Below are 18,002 nucleotides of genomic sequence, written 5' to 3' on the forward strand. Positions count from 1 at the left end.
TCAAAGAATTATATAGAATTAATTCTATTTTCAAATTCTGTATAATACTATACATACTACAGTATACAAGACCATTTGCCATTTTATCTCCCCAATCAAAAATATTAGAAAAATGTATTCATACTCGGCTTCTCAACTCTCTAGAGGATAACCAGCTTCTGTCTTGAACTCAAAGCAGTATCTGTCCTTATCACAGCACAACTACTGCTTTGCTGAACTTGCCAAATGCTTTTAATGCCCATAGAAGTGCCAGAAACCTAGTCTCCACAAATGTCCATGAGTTATCGAAACCTTTTGATACTATCTCCCACCAGAACCTCTTACCTAAAATAAACTTTCATCCTTAATGGCTCACCAACTCTTCACTACAATAGTTCCATAGATATATCTCAAACAGAACACAAGCAGTGAAATACAAAAACAATTTCTCTACCTTCTTGACAGTTACTGTTGGTATCCCTCAATGTTCTATACCAGGCCCCATAGTTTTCAACATATTTATCAATGACCTGTACACCTCTACAAAGAAAGCTACTCTAGCTCAATAAATTGATAACTTGAAGCTAAGCTACTCTGCCAAATCTCTCTCTAAATTCCAAGGCTTTTAACAACAGTCATTCTTATCAACTGAAGCATGGCTAAACAATTCACAACTATTTCTAAACCCTATAATGTTACTGCTGGTTATTCCAAAACGTATATTTACTGTAACAACTCTATTTATTAACATCCCTGCCAACACTACAATGACTGAGCAAGTAAACCATGCAAAATGTTATTATGTCACCATAGATGACCAGCTGAAATCTAACCACCATCTATCATTTGTGGTTAAAAAAATTCATAAAAATGTATGTACATTATATAGAGTAAAGCCTTAACTGACTTACATAGCCAGAAGTATAGTGTCTGGTTTCTTAATACCATCTCTCATGAGTGCTTCCTTAATCTTTACTAATCTTTAAATCTTATGAATCTCCAAACTTCAGCAATGTTATAATAACATAGCCACATTTGTAGTTAATGTAACAAAAGAACACATCACTGCCTACCACTTAGAAAATTAAACTGGTTAGAATTACCACATTACTTATTTCTCAACTTACTACTATGTCCAGATTTCTCTATAGCACAGAAATTGTCAGACCTTAACAACTTAATACAATACTATGCCACCAGTAGAATTTTACACTCCAGAGAAAAATCACTAAGCACTATAACCAAATTATCTAATACTGCAGGTGACTCTCTACATCCAAATAGTGTAGCTAAACTTTGAGATCAGATCTCACTACCACTGAAATCCACTTGGAATGTAAACTTATTTAGAATACAACTAAAACTTCCTCTATCAAATCTATGGATTTGCTCCTATATATCTCCTGCATGTATGCCACTGTAATGTGTAGCTAACAATATCATCAAGCAATTTCTTTGCCCTCAGAATCCTAAGTCCAACATCCAGTATTCACCAATACCTAAATAGCTTTACTAGGATCTCCCAGCCATAAACACAGTTTTGTGACACTGCTTACCACACCACCACTATACATCTAATATATACTTTAGTATAGTCATATATAATTGTCTCTGAACCTGCTTAATACCCCATCTCTTAACTGTAATATTAACATTTTCTACCCTACTGAGATAGTCCCCTCACTTCCATTTCTTTGAATTTCTAATCACTAATCACAAGAGCTATTATTTATTTGATGGAACCATTAGAATATATACTAAATCTAATTATTAAATGTATGTGCAGCTTTGAAATTATTTTATGTCTATTCATGTATATCACTGAATGTCTGTTGAATATGTTTGCAATATGTTGGAACCTTTCTTCCTGATCTCTACTGAAAATTGTTTGTTGATTAAACTGAGTCAGGCAAAACCCAGAAAACAAAATCAAAATGAAGCAAAATAAAATAGAGAATTCCAAACACATAATTCTATCCATAGAATTCTCAACACTGGCAGCATTCTAAGAACAGAATACTATAGATCGAGTTTTAATTACATAATTTTACAGTGAGTATTCTAAAATTAGCAGAACTGTCTGCATAGATTTCTGCAGATAGTATTCTTAGCAAATGATTTCAGAAATAAAATTAAAAAAGGAGTGCTGTATGCATGGCCATAATAAACAATCACACAGATATCTATTATTTAACTGCAGAGTTCTACAAACAGAATTATAAATACAAACATTTACAGGTAGAGTTTCATACAGAGAAGACTACCAATTGGACTAAAAAACAAACACACAAACAAGCAAATAAAAAAAATCTTCAAAGAGAATTATATGCAAATCATTCATTAGATAGTATTTCAAATGTAAGAGTATACATTTAAAATTCTTAGTGTAGAATTCAGCCTATTTGTTTTTAATCACATAATTCCAAAAATAGAGCTACAAAGATTGATTTTTGTGGGTAGAATTCTATAAATAAAATTCTACTGTTAGAATTAGGAATGCAGAATTGTGCATATAGAACTCAGCGCATGGAATTCTAATAATAAAACTCAAGAGTCTAATTAAAGCAATGAATTCTGCACTTATAGCTCTGCACAAAGATTTCTGCAGACAGATTTATAAGCATAAATATATGGAGAGAATTCTGCAGATAGGTCTCCACAAATAGAAATAAAATGTAGAATTTTATGTAAAAAATTTTAAACTGAATTTTAGATATGCGCAGGGATTCAGTAAACTCTGTGTAGACTTTACATGATGTCTACAGGGAGTTTACATGTGTGTGTGGTGATGCATGGCTAGCAGTAGCACTCACAACATATTCAAGCTGCGCACTGTCTTTAAATATAAATAAGCAAGGTTTAGCCAGGAAACTATGTGAGCGAACATGCATATCAAACCTGTTTAAGTCAGAGCACTGAAGCTCTGTGGTTTTCCTCAGAATGCCACAATAAACACCATGGCTTAAAAGATAATAGTTTTCATAACTCTCAATCTCTTAGTTTAAGATTTCTGGACAAAGGCCAGCATAATGGGTGGATAACAACTCAGAAATATGGCCAGAGTTGACATGTTTGCTCTTTAGAAATCTGCTAGAATAGCAAGGGATTTTTGTGAAGATGCATTTTCTGAAGGATTTTACTCCTGAAACTCAAATGTATGTAATTATTGAGTCACATTAGTCCTCAGATCATCCCACTGTATGGCAGAAAACTGCAAATTTGATAAGGAACACACCAAAAGACATATAAGACAAAAGCTGGACATTATGTGAAAATCTGTATAGTTGACAGGTATGATAGTTAAGTATATGGTCCAAACACAGTACAAGAGAGTGTATACAGTGAATAATATTGTGAAATCCCATTCCTGGCATTCTCTACTGAAGCTGTGTAAATGATCTGTAAGGGTACATGGACTGCCACATAAAATAAACACTTAGGGGAAGTGTGTGTATTGAACAGGGACACAAAGATGAATTGTAGGAATGAACACAGGGAAAGAGTTCAGGTGAAACAAATTAATGTGCAGCAGATGAAAGCATGTCAATGGAAGACAGTTGTATCAGCAACACCAATCATATATCAACATGGCACAATAGGGGCTGCACAGTGAACATGTGTATTATGTGACTGTCACACAAGGTGATTTAGCAATGGTGAAGATGTCTGTGTGAGACAAGTATCCTTACATGAGCAATGCAGAGAACATCTGTCAGGAATGTTATATACAAATGGGGTAGGGTGCATATTGTGAAGATGTGCAAACTGATTAGTGCAAGCTTGAGTGCAATCTCAGCAGAGGTCTCCAGCAAGTGGGGCACAGGTAAAGGCTCATGGACTACATTAAAAGAAGCAAGCACAATCATGGACAATATCAGAATAATACCAGCAGTAATCCAATGTCTCTGATATGACATATGTGATTTAAAGTGATCAGAGATGATGCTGCACAAACACACTTTTACAACTATTATGACATGTCCTCTCTCTATGAGGGTAATCATGCACAATGTCCTGGTACCGTAACATTTGCTGGAGATGTTAGTAGGGACACTACTATAACTGTATGCAACATTATGATCAATATAGGCTAGCTGACTGCTGTGCATGGCATATATATATATATATATATATATATATATATATATATATATATATATATATATATGTGTGTGTGTGTGTGTGTGTGTGTGTGTGTGTGTGTGTGTGTCACAATCCACACTATCACAAATGTTACCCATGCCATTAATGTTGTCAAACAGCTTTGCATGTATTGTGTGCATTGCCAGAACAGTTAGCACACATGCATCTAGTGTAACAGCTTGATGAGGATTCACATCACACAGTAATGTTTATGCCACAAAAAGGAATACCTAGATATGGCCAATAAGATGTGTGATGGCTCACTGTGATAAAAATGGTACACTTCAGTTACACATCATTGGAAGGTGTGCAGAGAGGTACATGAATAAGGGTGCATTGTACTCAGTTATTGGCATGATGAAGGCTGTGAACTATGGAGGTATTATGGCCTTTGATGTGGATATCCTTTACATGATCAGTAGTTGTGTTACATACAAGGGAGTATTCAGCACTGTGACGACATGCTAGTGGATGTTCCACTACCATCTACCCCAGGACACAGGTCACATACCTACTAGTCTGATTACAGGGTGTGACATCTCCATTATATTTAGGTTTTGTGTTTGTTTTCCTGATGTAACAAATCCCCCCATGTTTAGGTATCATTGCAGGTCGTGTCATGGCTGTGGCAGCAATCTTTGGTGTGTGTTGATACTGTCTGCATTATACTAATATCACAGTTGGAGTGAATGATTGTCCATAACCTGTAGTCCTTCAGATAGCTGTTTGGACACATGATGTGTATGTCATCTGTGATGCCTGGCACTTAAATAATGGACAGGAAAGGGCCTAGCAAATGACCCTGATGTACAGACCCAATTACTAGACCTAAGATATAGGTCACTTCACACATTTCAACATATTTAGGTCCCACTTATGTAATGCAGTGGTTTACCCATTTGGTAATGTAGTTGTACATGGCCACATCTGACAGTGTTGTGTGAATACCTGATTGTGGATTTGTGTCAAATGCCTTGGGCTTGTCAAGTTCAAAAGGATGATAGATTTTGTCATAATGCATGCCCTCAATGACCTTTTTAAGGACATTTAACAGATGTAACATACATGATGTAGAATTAGCAACTCACACAGGTCTTCTGCACACAGCCAAGATATCAATAGTGTCCCTTTACAAAAGGTCCATGATGAGAGTCAGGATGTGTCTGTACATGCAGACATTGGGCACTACCCCCCCTTAACTCAGATGTATGCATGTTGTTGTACACCTTTCTACAGGAACATAGTCTGTATGGAAGGTATGTTAGAGTATACATTCAACTGTGTCAGAAAGGTGTATTTGACAAGTCATGTGATAGATGATCTGTGATGTTGTCACAGCCCATTGATTCTGTGTGATAGGCCTGGTTGAAGGTAAGACAGTGCATACTGGCTAGGCTCAACTGGCCTAGTGTTTGAGCACAATCCCCCATACAGATATCATTGAGAAACTCTCTCAGCTGGGGATTAAACATTAAGTCACTAAATGGGTAACTAACTGGCTCATTGACAGAACACATACTGTGAAAGCTGCTGAATCAACATGTACCAGTAGAGTTTTCACCACTGGTGTACCCAAAGGATCCATGCTTGGCTCTTTACTGTTTGGAATCTATTTCTAGACAAGTCAGGCTAAAGTATGCAGTCTTTGGCTTACCACATTTGCTGATTCTTGCATACTAGGTGCAATCATTGAGTCCACCTATGATGATAACTTACTACAGAAGGGGCTAATACAGACAAATTATTGATGACAAAGTCATGTGGTCTACAAATAAATGCAAAAATGTGTCTTTATTTTGGCTTTCTACAAAGTGGAATTCCTTGCTAATTATACCACAGACAACAGCCCTTCTATGCTGAAACTCAGTGATGCAAGCAGTGGGAACACATACATAGAAGTCTGAACTTTGACCACCAAGTGTCCACACTGGTAATGAAAGTCTATATTGTGCATATCATAAGTCATACCATCGCATTTAGATCTTAGGAGTATATTACAACACTGTACTTGAACGTCATCAGAACACTAATATAGACTATAATGCTCTTTTTTGCATGTAGCTCACCAAACACACGCAGAAGTTGGAGACACCATAGGAGTTACTCACCAAGAAAGCACAGTGCCTATAAACCATGCCATTATATCAGTGGATATAAAAGTTTACACATCCATGTTAAAATGTCAGGTTTTTGTGATATAAAAAATGAGACCAAAATAAATCATTTCAAAACATTCCCCACCTTTAATGTGACCTATAACCTGCAAAATTCAATTAAAAAACAAACAAATCTTTTAGGGGAAAAATATAAAAAAATAAAAAAGTACAATAAGCTGGTTGCATAAGTGTGCACACCCTTAAACTAATACCTTGTTGAAGCACCTTTTGATTTAATTACAGCATTCATTCTTCTTGCGTACACACCTTCCATCAATTAAAGAGACTCTGATTAACCCCAAATAACGTTCAGCTGTCCTAGTAGGATTTTCCTGACATGTACTCAGTTGCCTGCTACAGCAAAAGCCACAGTTCACAGAGAGCTTACAAAGCATCAAAAAGATCTCATTGTTGAAAGGTATCAGTCAGGAGAAGGGTGCAAAAAAATTTCCACAGCATTGGATATACCATGGAACACAGTGAATACAGTCATCAAAAAGAAGAGAAAATATGGGACAACAGTGATGTTGCAAAGAACTGGATGTCCCTCCAAAACTAATGAATAGACAAGACAAAAACTGATCAAGGAGGCTGCCAAGTGACCTACAGCAACACTAAAGGAGCTGCAGGAATTTCTGGCAATTACTGGTTGTGTACTACATGTGACAACAATCTCTTGTATTCTCCATATGTCTGGGCTATGGGTTATGGTTGCAAGACGGAAGCCTTTGTTACACAGAAAAACATTTAGGCCCAGCTAAAATTTGCAAAACAATACATCAGGTCTCCAAAAAGCTTGTGGGAAAATGTGTTATGGTCTGATGAGGCCAAGGCTGAACTTTCTGGCCACAATTCCAAAAGGTACATTTGGCACAAAAACAACACTTTGCAGCACTAAAAGAACACTATGCCCACAGTGAAACATGGTGGTGGCAGTATCATGCACTGGGATTGCTTTTCTTAAGCTGGAACTTGGTCTTTAGTCAAGGTGGAGGGAATTATGAACAGTTCCAAATACCAGTCACTTTTGGCCCAAAACCTTCAGGCATCTGCTAGAAAGCTGAAGATGAAGATGAATTTCACCTTTCAACATGACAATGACCCCAAGCATGCATCCAAATAAAAAAAGAATGGCTTCACCAGAAGAAAATTAAAGTTTTGGAATGGCCCAGCCAGAGCCCAGACCTAAATCCAATAGAAAATCTCTGGGGTGAGCTGCAGAGGACTTTGCATAAGAGATGCCATAACAATATGACTGATTTGGAGTACTTTTGCAAGGAAGAGTGGGCAAATATTGCAAAGTCAAGATGTGCCACACTGATAGACTCCTACCCAAGAAGACTGAATATAGTTATTAAATTAAAAGGTGCTTCAACAAAGTCTTAGTTTAAGTGTGTGCACACTTATGCAACCAGCTTATTGTACATTTTTCATTTTTTATATTTTTCCCCTAACAAATTTGTTTGTTTTTCAAATGAATTATGCAGGTTATAGGTCACATTAAAGGTGGGAAAAGTTTTGAAATGATTTATTGTGGTCTCATTTTTTTATATCACAAAAACCTGGCATTTTAGCAGGGTTGTGTAAACTTTTTATATCCACTGTATGTGGATAGACTGAAATCCATCACTGTAATCTGTATTGTATAGAACAAGGTGACTTCTGCCTGGCTACCAGGCCAGTCTCTGACCCTGCCCTAGTGGGAATAGTGCACATCCACAAATCAGACATAACTGCTGACATCAGCAGTGTCTGGTGAGGATAATATGGTAATAATACTGTCCCACATGCTGGTGTAAAAGGCTCTCTGTAATGTCAAGCAAGTGCACACACATACACCAACTGACTGCAGTGGGAATGAAACCCTACCTATCTAAGGTATGCAGACTACAGAACTCTGTGTCTAGAGCAAGTGTCACAGCTCATGTCTGACTTTGAGTATCTCAGACAACACTTTATGACTGACGACAGGAGTGAATTTACAATCACCCATCCAGTTGTCAAGACTGCGCTTGAATAGGGTCATTGCGAAGCACTGCTTTACATGCAGTAGTAGGAGCCTATTACAGAGGAGTGGCAGTCACTGGGATATATATCTGTCTGCCCAGTATGTACTGTTTATGTCACAGGCTAGGCTGAGATCCCTGGAGCAAGTTATTCTTGTCCTATTTCATTTGCATATTTCCAGAATTTCCAGAAGGGCAGGGTCTGAGACTGCTCTGTAGGCCAGGCATAGGTCACCCCTCACCAGCCCACAAGATATTGAATACAGTGACAGATCTTTCATTTTTTCCATGTATGTCATGTTTTGGAGGCCCTGGATTCTCCTAGTCACAGACCTCTGTGTCTCTTCCAGTTGCTGCAGGTGTCTGGTGAGATACAGACAGAAGGGAGCATTGTACTCAATTACTGGTCAGATAAGGTTTGAGTACAGTGGAGCTATGACCTCCCCGGTCTTGGATGTGATGGCCTATTTTATGAGGTGCACAATGTAGAATGTGTGTCTCACCACTATGGGCACATAGTGATTGAAGTGTAGCTTGCTATCAAGACATGTTCTCAAGTCTCCAAACATTATATTTGAGCTTACAGGGGTGTTATATATATCAACATTAGCAAGGTACTTCATTGTTAGAGGGGACAATGTGTCATTTTTTGCTTTAAGGTTCAGTCCATGAGTTTTTAACCAATCATTTGTCTGTGTCAGCCCTTTCTGTAATATGTTAACATTGTTGGGGGACGCTATATGAGAGTGCCTAGTTGGCAGCCATCAACCTTTGCCTGGACTTCAGAGAAATAGTTTCCAAACAGTTCAGGGCCCAGCACAGATCCTTGTAGTATTCCACTGATAAGTGGTCTAGTGGTGGAGGTGCAGTTTCCAACTCTCATAGTGTGCATTTTGTCAGTAAACCAGTTGATTATCCATCTAGTAATGTATGGATTAATCCTTGTATGGGAGTTTCTCTATGATACCTGAATGGGACATAGTGTTAAAGGCCTTGGATAAATCAACATAGGTGGTATGTCTTGTTATCCTTCATCCAGGTCATTGGGGTCATTATCAAAGAAGTCCACTAGGTTTAATAGTCAAGATTTACCCCTGACAAAACCAAAATGGGTTAGGTTAAGTGTGTTGAGGGTCAACTATTTCCCTGTGGATAAGATCCATGATGACTCCTTCCATAGCCTTGCTGATAAAGCTGTTTAAGCATATGGGCCAGCTGCTGTAGTTCTGCATTTTACCAGACTGATATGTACTGCATATCATACAACATATTAATTTATGCAGTGTAGTTGATATATGTTAGAAAAACATACTGAAACACCAGGGTTGCAGTGCTTGGAGAGAGGCACTACATGGCCGTATTTTAAATGTGTGACATATTGTTAGATAGGGCCTTCAGTTTGTTATGTTTTCACATGCAATTCCATATCATAAACAGGAAATGTATTTATTTATTTGTTTATTTACTTATTTATTTATTTATAGTTTATTCATCAGGATAGTCCATTGGGCCACGAGGAGCCCATTTGCAATGGAGTCCTGGGGAGAAAAGCTCCAGAAAATTACAAATTACAGATTTAACATAAGAGTAAGTTATTAGAGAAATGTAATGTGCACAAATGAAGCAAAAATTAAACAAATAGAAAAACACATATTAGTAAAGTGCACATATTAGTACAATGCAATAAGAGTAATATTTACAAAGTTTTTAACAGTTTAACATATTAGCACAATGCAATAACAGAAACAGTCTAAATTTTTTAACAGTTATGCTAATTCATGCAGCTAATTTCTAGGCTACTGAATTGTACCATTCTAGGAGTTATGCTAATTCCTAGAGTTTATTAGGGGTACAAAACAATGGGAGGCTATTGTGAATTATAGCTTATAGAGACTAGCTATAGTGTAGGGAGATTATGTGGGGTGGGAGCAAGAGCATTTCCATAGTGAAGTTAGGTGTGTGTGAAGTAACGTTTTGAATGAAGAGAGGCTGCTGGTGGTACGAATGAGAGGTGGGAGGGAATTCCAATGGTGTACTAGAGAGAAGGGCATTAGATGTTTGCCTGGTGGATGGTCAGGTTTATGCAGTTCAATTAGATTTTGGGAATTAGATCTCAAAAGTCTATTTGGTTGGTGCATTTTAAAGGTGGTGGCAAGAGAGGGACAAAAAGAGTGGGTGAAAATAAGTTTGCGTGCTTGGACAAGTTGAGTATAGATGAGGTAATTGGGCAGCTCAAGCCAATACAGTTGGTGTAGGGCAGTGCAGTGATGGGAAGTGGATCTATGGCCAGTTGCAAATTTTGTTATTTTATTATAGCAAGAGGAGAGTTTAGTCTTGAGGGAGGATTGCAGGTTAGTAAGGATAGTGGCACCATACAGGAGGGATGGGATAAGGTAAGTGTTGGCGAGCATGAGCTTAGTGGAAAGAGAGATGTAACAGTTGTGGTGGTAAAGCATGCCTATTTTTTGTGTGTTTTTTTTTATATTTACTTGAAGGTGATTATCAAACTTTAGCTGGTCATCGATTAGGACTCCTAGTAGTTTAGTATTAGGGACTATTTCAAGAGGAGTATTACTTGACTGGTGACTGAGAATGAGGTTTTATCTAGGGTGGTGGTTTTGGAAGCAGTAAATATCATGAGCTTAGTTTTAGTAGCACTGAGTGCTAGATGGTTGTCCATAATCCATTGCTCAGTGGAGGAGAAGGCATATTGGGTTAATTTAACTAAGGTGGGTATAGAAGAGGCAGAGCAGATTATTGTTGAGTCATTGGCATATTGGACAAGGTTGGCATTTGGGATGGCTTGGTAGAAATCGTTTATGAATATATTGAATAGAAGAGGGTCTAAAATTAAACCCTGGGGGACACCTGTGGGAGTATTGAGAAAAGGGTAGGTGACTTTTTTCCATCTGACTGTTTGTTGCTGGTTTGACAAGTAACTGGTAGACCAGTTAATAAAGGAATGGGATAGAATTAGTTTGAGAGTTTAGTGTAAAGAAGGTTATGAGAGATAGTGTTGAATGCCTTAAAGAGGTCAAGGAGAAGAGTGGACATGATGTGGCCAGTGTCACGGGCCTTATTAACTGTTTCTTGAAGGAGGGGAGAACTGTGGTAGTGCTGTGGCTGGGTCTGAAACCGTGTTGAGTAGGAGTTAGAAGTTGGTTGTTTATGAGGTAAGGCAGAAGTTGTAGATGGATGCATTTTTCGAGAAGTTTAGAAATGAGGGATAAGATAGCGATAGGTCGAACGTTTGTGATATTATTGTTATTACTACCTTTATGGAGTGAAATAATAAAGGCCTTTTTCCAGAGCTGGGGAACTTCACATTCAACAATAGATTGATTTATAAGAATGCAGATGGGAAATGCTATGCCTTCTGTGTCAACTTTTAAGAAATATGAGGGTATATCATCAGGGGCATTGGAGCCAGATTTCAATGTTAATAGAACTTTTTTTATGGTGGCCGTAGGGATGGGGTTGAAGGAGAAAGGAGGTGGTTGTTAGCAGGAGATGCTAGGGGAGGGAGGAATAGGTGGAAATAAAGGTGAGGAAGTCAAATGGGAAGTGAAGGACGTTGTAAGTTTACTTATGGAATCAATAAAGAAAATGTTAAATTGGGTGACTAAGTCCAAGTCAGAGGCATCTGGATCAGGGAAGGGGGCTTCTTTTTTGCCAGGGTTGAGAAGGGAGGAGATTCCATGCCAGAATTTTTTGGGTTGGTGTTATGGCTGGTTTGGAGTGTAGAAAAGTAGGCTTTGTGGTCTGAGATAATAAGTTTTTTTTTTCTTTGTTACAAAGTGTTTTAAATTCATTAAGGGTGGTGATAGTTTTATTTTTGGAGTAGCATTTCCAGGCTTTATCCCAGAATTACATGGCTAGTAAGGTATGTTTGGTTAGCCAAGGTACAGGATTTCTTCTTATGCATTTTGTTTTCAGAGGGGCAAAGGAGTCAAGCAAGTTGACGAAAGTTGAGTTAAAGTAGGTAACAGCATTTTCTAAGGGAAGGGTTTTTAGTGGGTTCCAGTTCGTTTTTTTTAGTGCATTTGAGAATGTGCTTGGATTAAAGTTTTTTAGACAGTGAGTGAAGGTGTAGGTATGAGTTAATTGTATGGAGGAGGGAAGACAGTGGGCAAAATTGGGGAAGTGGTTGCCTAATGGGTCAGGCAGAGTTCCACTATCAGAGATGTAACATGGATGAGAAACTAGAATCCAGTCCAGGGTGCTTCCAGTAAGGAAGTTCTTGGAAGGCATAGTTGTTGAGTTAATAAGCTGAGTGAAGTTGTACACATTTATATTAAGTGAGTTTGTGGGAAATGGACAGTAAACAGCACTAATACATAATAATATTTAGTTTTCCATAGCGTGGTGAACAGTGTGTTTGAACAATGGTTGGCAAAGGGTTTGCGGATGCAAGATACACATTTACATTACTTTCTCTGTTTGCTCATAGTTAAGCACTGTGCAAATGTGAGCCATATTGCTAAAAGCCTGAGAGTACTGAGTCTATGAAACAGAGTTGTTGCTTAACTGACTCTGTGGCAGCAGGTGTAAATGCATTGTCACACTTCTTTTTGAGCCCAGATGTTACTTGGTTTGAATCCAGGTGTATCTAAGATTTTTAAATAATGGAATGACATTAATTGTGTATAGTACATGTGCTGCTGTGTGTTGGCATAGTGCATTAGGGTTAAGCAGCATTGTGCAGAGGTAACCAACACTCACCATTTCTTGGCATGGCTGTGCAATGCCAAACTCTGCACAAATATAGAAGCCAAAAAGCGAAGGAATCCATTGCTTTTTCTGTTGCTCATGTGTGTTTTGAGTGATTCTATTTTTTGACCAGATTATAGAAGTTAAAATGGGGTAGATAGGAAAGTGGTGAAATGGGGAGTGAGCAGGGGGAAGAACAAAGGGAAAGCAATTTAGGAATGTGCAAGATGGAGGTAGAAAAGAACTATAGCTATCCATTTCTTCGACAGTAAAAACTGATAATATATGCAGAATATTAGCTGAATTTGGACTGTCACCTCCAGAGAGAGAGAGAAGTGACAACAACGGAATCACGTTGTATAGCAAATTGGACTGAATCAAGTGTGTCAAGAAGACACATGTGTGAAATGGAGAGCTAAGTATGGGACAATTTTTTTTTTTTTTTTTTTTTGTGCGCCAGGTGCTGATTTTGTTTTTTTAATTCAGTAAGAGAGGACTGTTAGATAAGGGATGTTGTTATGTCTGGGTCAGGTAAGTTGGGTATGTGAGGAAGCAAATGCAAACAAACAAGACAAGCAAGACAAGAGACAGGGATGGTGAGGGACACAGAAGGTTGGGGGACACCTTGATTGGGGTGAGGAAGGGGGCAATATAGGCTCATGCCCGTCAAGTTTGAAGACAGTGAGAATTGAGTCCTCACCCATTGGACTGTCATCACTGTTCCCTTACTCTGTTGCTGGCTATAGTGCATAACTTCTTGCCTCTTATGGACCATGAGGGAAAGCAGCCTCTTTATCTGGCATAGGCATACACCAATGGCGAGGTACATGACTCTATGCACCAACTCTGGCATATCTCGACAGATAATGAAATCAACACATCCGTTACTACTCCAGGAGGTTACTACTGGACCAGCTTCTGTGGCAGTATTACCTGAGGGCACAGGTAGTTTAGGGGCAGCAGAGACAGTGCTGCCAGGTTGGCTCCCAGATGTGCTGGGCATCATTGTTGGAGCTGGTGGAATGGGGGGCAGACTGATCCAGTTGGGCTGGCCTACCTCACTGTGCTGTGCAGCATTTAGTGATGTGGTACACATGGATGACATGGAGACATTTTCATGACATATAATAGAAAATAAAAATGAGATAAGGGTTGGGGTTGAGTGAAAAAAAAGAGATAAAATTGGTGCAATCATATGTGACGTACAATGCATTAACCCCATTATACAACTCTTTTATCTGAAGTATTGCATTTAAGTATACATCCTAACAGATACACACTGTGCTACAGATTGCTGAAAGTAATCCTTGAAATGCGCATACATTACACATATGTTTGTTCCAGTTATACAGATTACAGTTTACAGTAGAGCATTTGTGACACTGGTATAGTTTTTAATTGAATGTAAATATTATTAAATAAATAACAGTATTGTATAGTTGTGAATTGTGGTATTTGAACCCACAACCTCTCTCTGTAGTCTAATATGTGACTTCTACAATTGGTTTGTGGTACAGACTAATACATGCATACTTGCTTTTACAGTTGGGCTATGCATGCTCAATTTGATACTACAGTATAAAAGACCCAAAAAGCTATCTTTGACTTTTGAAGCCACAATAACAGTTCTCTTCTGCTGCATACATACCACTTGCTTCCTTCAGTCTCTCCATTGGAGCAACACAAGCCTGCTTATTGAATTCATGTTTGGTGGCAGCTGGGGAAAAAATGAGAAAAGAGCAGAAGACCATTATGCATACCAACCTTGTCTATATTTACCTTTCTAAGTCTTACAAGTGCTCTTTTATTGTCATACTTGCAAAGCTGTAGGATGTCCACATTCTCAAACTCATTCAACCAATGGTTAAAGGTATCCTTTTTCACCTGTGCAGGTCATTAAAATGATGCCTGCACTGCTCTCCAGTGCATGGGGATGCCAGTAGCATTGGATACAGCCTGGGTCACACTATTTCAAGCCTCATACTTGTACTGAGAGCCAAAATAATCCTCCTGCTGAAGCCTTTGGCTGTGGTGCTTTACTAGGAGTCCAATAAATATCATGGACTCCTGGACATCCCACTTTTGTGCCCTAAACTTGTCACCTTCCTATCTAACCCCAGCCATGTCTACCAGCTGAACTACAGCAATGGAACCAATGGTTTCCAAGCAGTTCCAGTTATCACTTTTAGTGGTAGCGCACAAACCTGAGTAACATGCCAACCTTGGTTGTGCAATGTTAAGCAGAGAACAACAGTGTCAAGCAGGGAGGAATCTAAAGTTATTCTACACTTGGCCTTAGTGTGAGGGGTATCTACTGATATAGCCTGGAAATATATATTGGAAATTGGAAGGCATCTGTTAGGTGAGTTCATTGTATAGACATGCACTGGGGGCATAAATGTAATGATCTGACACATTTGTTTTTGCCTTTATACACTGAGGAAAATTGAGTTTTACACTATGGGATTCAAACCTTGGCATAAAGGACAAAACATTGCCTTCTACATTATTGATTTTCCATCTTTGCCACAGAAGAAGTGCTGTGCAGATGTAGTCAGGAATTATGCATAAATACAGGTGAACAGTTCCCTGTTACATATGGGTGTGACCTGACAAGGTTATTGAATATAATTCCAGTTGTATATGCATCTTATGTAATTGTAAAGACCATGCAAGTACAGATAGAAGAATTATACTTACAGAAGTATAGTAGACAGTATACCCTCAGTCATACATATGAAAACACAATAATCATGTCTCATCCCTCATACATATAATTCATATCAGCTTCACTATCTAAAGTGTTATAAGACAGAGTGAATATAATGGGAAGTGGAACAACAGTAAAAGTGTATGGAATACCCTGATTTAGAACCCAGGCACATGTGTATGGCAGTCATACACTTGCACCTGCTGCAACAAGAATGTTGAAATGACATGTGTTTATTTTGTTGCAACAGTAAAAATAGGTTTCGGTTGCACACCTTTTACTAGAACACAGGACTATCTGTATTCCAGCCCTACACTTACACCTGCTGCCACAGGACTAGCTACATAACATTTCCTAATTTTCTAATCATTCTTAAAGTCTTTGTGTTTACTGCCATGTAATACCACTTAACGTGTTTGAGCGGTGTCCAACAAAATTAATTGAATGTATCCGGTTTCAATTATTAGCTGTCTGAGTCCTGTCTGCAGGTGGTCAATGGCTGCAGCTGTTGGGGAAGCTTGATAACATGGCTAAGGGCAGTTGCATGATGGAAGATAAAAATTACAACACTGTTTTGTTTTTGACCTTTGCCTTTTACAGACACCCTGTTTGCAGGTGTTCTGTCAGCTTCCTGGGTGAGCCAATAGTCAAGTTTGCACACAGCCACACTTCGTGCAAACAAGATAAGCACAGCCAAACCTGACATTCATTTTTTTCTCTGTTTCCCATGTTTGAGCTAAGCCACTCATTGTGCAAACACTAGCCTGCCACAAAAAAAAAAAAAAAAAAAGGAAAAAGTAGCTAAAATGAGGAAAAGCAATCTATGACATACACACTACAAAATGGTAGTACATGTGAAATATTTCTATATAGCTCCATATTTGAACTGCAATGAACCTTCAGAACACAGTAAGGTGCTTTATCCCTCTTTGCCACACAACCACCTTTGCAGCATAGAATTTAAATAATTCTGCATACAACCATCTACAACATTGTCTACAGTAATATGAAACCATTTAACAGTTATTTGTACAGTTATTCATTTTGTGTGTCATGCACTGAGTGATCAAACAACCAGTTATGAGTATTGTTTGCAAATATGCAACTCTGTTTTACCTCTCTGTGTTTGTTGCTCAGCCATTCTATGTCATTGTCCTTAAAATATGTGAGGATATTAAATGGCAATAATATAATAATGCAGGTGCCGACAAATGAAGGGGAGTTTGGATGTTAATGAACAGAACCTGTGAATTGAGTGCTGCTCACTTACATTTCCAACCTCAACAAAATTACATCTAACACTTTGTAAGTCTAGACTGACACACTCACTGGATGTAATGCAGTCTGCTGCTGTGTTTTCCTTCTCTCTACCAGTGATTGTTCATGTTGCATTCCATTAAAACAAACACTGAGGGAGTGCCTGCACTAGTTTTACATCTGATATATGGAGCCAAGTATTTGGGATTAAGCAGTTCTAATGAGTTCACATCTCATTTGCATAATCACCATGCTGACAGTCCTGAATCTACACCATAAAAAGGCAACTGAGTAGCTAGAGGAAACCAAAGGTGAGGACACTTGTTTATGTGGAGAACATGGAAAAGAGGCTATTAGTCTGGGATATAACTGCACAGAAGATTATTGAATTTGAGAAGATATGCTTGCATTTTGTCAGCTATATGCTGAAATGTAACTAAGAAAAATGTGTTAAATAGATTTTATATATATATATATATATATATATATATATATATATATTGATTAGCAAAGACTACACTTTTATCTGTATGCATAGTTAAATGTATACTGATGGCATGGGCATGTTGTTTTAGGGCATTTCACAGATATACATGACATGATCGGCAATACTTTAAAATGGGTGTTGTACATTAAATCTATATATATGTTTCAGGGACAGGGAACGTTGATTTGATAGCACTTTTAGCATTTCAAAGAAGGTTTATTAGTAAAATGTGCCATTTGCCTGTTATTTTGGGGGTGAGGGACCAAATTTACATTTTTTATGGCACAAACAAGGATATGTTGCTATTGTTACTCGCCATTTTAGCATCCAGCCTGTTATTCATATTTCAAATCTCTAGGCTACTTTATGTTTCTCCAGTGGGTAATACTAAAATGTTATCTTTTCTGTTTTATCTGGGAACAGTTATTTTGTAGTTATATGATAGTTATGTGCATTATCTTTCTATTGTATTTTAGGATACCTAGGACTATGGCACCCAGGCATCTCAATCCCCAAAAAACACCCTTTACTGACCCTAAAAATCAGCTAATTGT

Source organism: Protopterus annectens, chromosome 2.part0 (assembly GCF_019279795.1).
Source record: "Protopterus annectens isolate FY-2018-M chromosome 2.part0, PAN1.0, whole genome shotgun sequence".
Lineage (NCBI taxonomy): Eukaryota > Metazoa > Chordata > Ceratodontiformes > Protopteridae > Protopterus > Protopterus annectens.